Here is a 5,392-nt window from a genome sequence, read left to right as displayed (position 1 = left end):
GATCGGCAGCGCGCCTTGGTGCGAGGGTGCCGGTCCCAACGATCTGGCCAAGCAAGTAATGCTCAAGTTAGTAGGAAGTCAGGCTTAGCGTCTGTATTCAAATAGGATAACAAACAAACATTCACATGTAATAAGGGCAAGACATGATCGATGGATACCAGAATGATATATAGTACAACACATCTCAGAATGATATATAGTACAACACATCTCCATAGTGACCAGAACGATAGTAAACACATTTAAAGGATGCAAATGTTCATACATGGTAAATTGAAGGATGCAATGTTCGTACAAGGTAGATATTGAGTACAAAAGGATGGATAGACGCGCCAGGCCGTGTTCACAAAAGAAGAGGGAGATCACACGGTTGTTTACATGGTACATCACAAGAGCTGGTGGCATCATATATCATCGGGTACTTGCCAGAGTTAGAATAGGTGATTGGTGACGTCCATCGACGATCAAAGCCATGGCCATGGTGCGAAGAAAGCAATTGGTGCAAACACCTCATGCTCTGTGCCTGAGACGACAAACGATTAGATATGTATAATATATTTGGTAATAGAATGTGCCAGGCCTGCAAGCTCAAAAATAAGAATAACACGATAAGTAAAGAATCAACGGTGGCACAAGCTAATATGTGAATCGGTGGTATTTAGATCATTTAATAGATTCATTAGGTGAGTATTCGACCAAATAAAAATCAATGCCACAACTAAATCACAGTCAATAGATCTGAAGTATTCTATCTAAAATGGGTGTTCTAATGGACCATGAGGCTTTCACAACAATAGAACTGTAGCTACTACTGAAAACCGAACAATATTTTTGTATACGGCCCAAAGAACAGTAAGATTTACTCACATGAATCCTCGATCGACATTACAAAAGTACGGAATTTATAAGTGACCGACAACTCATGTTTACCTTGTCCATTGGTGGCACCGTGGACTGGATTTTCCTTGTTCCTGTCGCCGGGGTGGCGTAGAAGAGCTCCCTCCGTGCGCTCTTGTTCGAGTACAACTGAGACATCAAGTTCAGAAAGGTAGTTCTATAGACCAGGATTAGGAATACATTCCACAGGTTGAAATACCATTCATAATACACATTAGGTAAGAAGGACCATACATAAGGATAGCAAGGCCTGTATACGAAAGACCAACATAACCAGGTAGCAATATACACCCTCTCTAAAGAAATATAAGAGCGTGTAGATCACTAAAGATATACACACTCTATAAAGAAATATAAGAGCATTTAGATCACTACTTTAGTGATCTACACGCTCTTATATTTCTTTACGGATAGGTAAGTGTGCAATGCCCCATTGCTCCCCATGGCGAATAAATACATAAAGCTTACTGGCATGACTCGTTAACAATAAAATAATATCAAAAATCCTCCTTGAACTTCTCATGAACTAATAGCATCGCCAAACCATTGTTTATCCCAGAATATATATTGGACGAATCCTACACACAAGTCAATTGTTATAACCAATGAATAGGAAATACTGGATATAATTGAGCTGTTATTGTTGGTTAGTATGAGCAGGTTGGGCATAGCCATCATTTTTAAGAAGCCTGGAGAATTAGACATCACCGGTAACCAAAACCAAATAGAACATTACACTTTATACAGAGTAACTGAAAGATAAATGAGCTTCTCCAAATGCATTTTGCTACACAAGCATCTTAAAAGTTTTGGTTTAGCTTCTGAGATGGCACCGGGCTAGCTATGCAGGAGACATAGATGATGGCCAACAGAGAATTTAGAGAAGAACATAACAAAAACTGCAACACAAGTTTCTATCTAATGAGTACTGACAGATGTGAGCCTCTGAAACATTGTGGTGGCATCTCACCTTCATAACAACACTATCATCATATAGTCATCATCATATTGCAAATATAAGGGAAGGGAAAGGAGTTTGCAACCTAGTACTCCCATTGTCAGGGAGCAAGAATGTGTGGAGGCATTGGGGCTTCGGTTATTCCTCTTTCATCTACTCATGTGCCACATCCGCCGCATCCGCGAGCCGCAATACAACTACGCAGGCGCACATGGTTCGCACACCGTCGCCTTGCCGAGAAACCTAGAGGCGGACATGAGAGCAAAATTAGGAAATGGTGGACATGGTAAAAACAATCTATCACCACTCGCATATTTATCATTTTTAGTGATTGTTTCAATAGAAACCTACATCCACAATTGTATGATCTTTAGTGATTGTTAACATGAACACTACAATTTCAAATAAACCAAGCTACAACACTACATAAAGGTATACAAACTGAAAATAATATTGTACCCTTTTGAAATTAAGGCAGTAGTCCAGATTATGTCTAATAGCATAATGATGGCGACATCTATGTAGCTACGATGGATATGCGGTAGCGTGAATAGCTGGAGCTCAGGGAAAGGCAAGCATGATCAACTCCCTCAGAAAATATCCCATCGTGTTCATGTCATATGAGCAAAAATAATCTAGTTTTCAGAGTTTACTGCATCTGCTTCCGCTGCAAATTAAGTCCCCAACGAGTAACACATCACTCTATGACGAATCATCAAGCACTGATGCCTTGCATAGCCATGAACTGGCATCGATGCCATCCTCGTCAAAATAGCATGAATAAATCAACATAGTGAGATGGAAGTATATTAAATTAAGAAAATATGTCACCATTATAAAAAAATATCCAACTGCCTTGTTGTAATTGATCCTAGATAACCGAGACTACATGGATAATATACATGTGTAAGCGACCGCGGAGCTTTGACAGCCAATAATATTTTAGTGTCCTGCAATCAGGTCCTTTTTCCTCTATAGACACAGTACGTGAGAAATTTTGGAATATATATTCACTAAACAAAATACTTTATAAAATAAGACAATTGACAGTAATAATTCGAGACTATAAACCTTGCTATACAACCCTACAATTTAGTGAGTATTGCATACATGTCATTCTTTCTTGGATCAATCTCATAAAAAATACAAATACAAAGTAGAGAATGACCATCAATTTATTACTCTAATCTGCTGAGACAAATAAAAAGTGAGGCATAAATCAGTAGAAAACTGATGTGTTATTTCGTATAGACCACCAGTTTCTTTTTTAGGTTGAAGTTTTCCAACTGAAGAAAGTAGAAGATGAAATTGATGAGCGATTAAATAGTACAATCAAACCTTCTCTTTGACACTACTCTGTTTCAAGTCGATAGTGTTTGACATGGATGAACTTGATTGGACAATGGTAAGAGTTGTAGCAGGAAGCTATAAACCATACCAAGATCAATTATACTGTCCAAAAATGTGATCATCAGTGTGCAAAAAATAGGGAATCAATTATACAGTTCAAAAATGTGATCATCAGTGTGCAAAAAATAGGGAATCTTAAAAAAATGGAGTTCAAATTTGAGAAGGATCTTCAGCTGTCGCCCAACCGCTACCGTCGGAAGAGGTGCAGGACCAGCCAACCCCACATGTGGATGCAATGGTCAACGGCCAGACCGCCCAAACGCACCGTTACTTCAACAGAACCATCTCACTTCTCAAGCTCACCGTCTCCCACTGTCGAATGCCAAGATGTCTGTCTGCCTATTTGGTATTGGAGTTGCATGGAGTGCCTAATTTTTATGTATCTAGCTTGCTTCACTTTTCTTTAGGTTCTAGCTCACAACTAAATAATCTAATGCAGAAAGTTGATTAGTGTGTTATCTCTGCTCATATGATTTTCATAACCAGACTTTTACATAATGCTACATTTTTGGAATACTGCATGAGATGATTCTTTTGAAGATGCCGGGGACACGGAGCACCTCTGCCTTGCCATGGTGCTAAAAAACTGCCGATGGTGCTCTAATCTGCAACACCTCACTACTAACCTTGGAAACAATGCCTCTACTCCTCTACCTAGAAAAAATCTTCCTAATTAAAATCCCAATCCAGATAAAAAAGGAATATTGTTCTGGATTTGGAACGAAGGAAGGGTTCTTGGATCCAGGAGAACAAAAGGCGGACGAACCACATGTGTTCATTTAGCTGATGAGAAGATGAGATAAAGGGAGTAGTACCTACTGAGCGGAAGCGCGGCGGCCATACAATGGCTCGCTTAGGGAGGCCGGTTCCACCAGCTGCGCCGCCAAGTCATGGTGGTATCGGCCGCTCAAGTTCAAGGTTGGGGTAGGAGGGCAAGCTTGTTGCCATGGCGCTGGTCTGGGTCGCTAGGAAGTGTAAAGGAAAAAGTTAAAACCCTTGAAATTTATCCACTGAAAATTAATATACATACATACAACAGGGAGTTAAAGTCCAAAAAAGTGATAAAAAAATGTAATAAAAAATGCATAGTTGAACAGTTTCTGAAATCTCTAGCAGTTGATTTGTTCGGCCATATGAAAATACATATTAGTAGAAGACAAAACACATAATGCTTGAACAGAAGGTAAAATTAACACCAAAAATTCAGTAAGCAGATATTGCAAGTCACTTGTGAATGAACTGCCAAACATACCTGCAAAGGGTGTATTTGCTGAGCATTGAACATAATGCCATGGTCTAAACTTTTAGATCACTAAATGCTGACTTGCATAATGTGGCAACCATAGTAGATCCAGCATAATAATATTTTCCAAGGACACTCATATCTTCCGTAGGCAAGTCACATGACCTACAGATGCAATATATTGTGTGTGTGCAAGTCATATAACTGAAAGAGGTAATATATTGTACATATAAGTAAAAGTTTACTGCATGCTAAATGTGAGGAAAAAAGAATCAATGATTACACATGAGCATAAAATGGAATTTGCCTTCCCTTGCAACCTGCTTGGATTTTCATCGAGCGCCTTGTATGCATGTACACACAAAAAATCTGCCAGTGCAACACAAAGATGGGAAATTTCAGGTATTATATCAAACAAAGGAATGCATAAGAGAGGAGAGCAAGCTAATCAGGAGGGAGAGAGAGTACCTGAAAGAAAGGGATAGAGGTAGGAAGATTGGGGTGATGAAACAGAGCCCAGCCAGTGGACGGGGCATGGCTTCTCCTTCCTCTCGTCTCCTTCACATCATCCATCTCTCTATCTGCTGCGGGTACAGGAGGATCTGGCAGCGAGAGTGGATGTAAGAACGGGAACTGGAAGAGAGAGAGAGAGAGAGAGAGAGAGAGAGAGAGAGAGAGAGAGAGAGAGAGAGGGACCTGGATGGAGTGGATAGATGGGGGCGGGGAGGCGCCAGCTCCTTCCGTTGCGGGTTCGTCGTCGTCGCCGGGGAGCACGGCGGCGAGCACCCCGAGCACCAGCGCAGCCTGCTCGGCGGGGATCTGCAGTGCCTTCGCCTACTACTGCTGCTCCCCGCCGCCGCCGTCATGCTCCTCGTCCTCCCTCA

At 40.9% G+C, this 5,392-nt stretch overlaps 1 long non-coding RNA gene across 3 annotated transcripts; it reads right to left on the bottom strand.

Annotated features, from left to right (window-relative positions):
* Positions 1-284: 284 nt before the first annotated feature.
* Positions 285-5,385, bottom strand: LOC119304242. Of its 3 annotated transcripts, none has more exons than XR_005148188.1 (8): positions 5,205-5,385; positions 4,977-5,110; positions 4,518-4,877; positions 4,081-4,230; positions 2,315-3,307; positions 1,941-2,098; positions 931-1,026; positions 285-523 (listed from the first exon to the last, which is right to left on the bottom strand). It is a non-coding gene; the product is annotated as an uncharacterized LOC119304242 (long non-coding RNA). The 3 variants fall into 3 exon arrangements; XR_005148189.1 differs by having other exon boundaries at positions 2,509-3,307; XR_005148187.1 differs by having other exon boundaries at positions 1,941-3,307.
* Between the last annotated feature and the right edge of the window lie 7 nt (positions 5,386-5,392).

Source organism: Triticum dicoccoides, chromosome 5A (assembly GCF_002162155.2).
Source record: "Triticum dicoccoides isolate Atlit2015 ecotype Zavitan chromosome 5A, WEW_v2.0, whole genome shotgun sequence".
Lineage (NCBI taxonomy): Eukaryota > Viridiplantae > Streptophyta > Magnoliopsida > Poales > Poaceae > Triticum > Triticum dicoccoides.
This window is presented reverse-complemented; position numbering and strand designations above follow the sequence as displayed.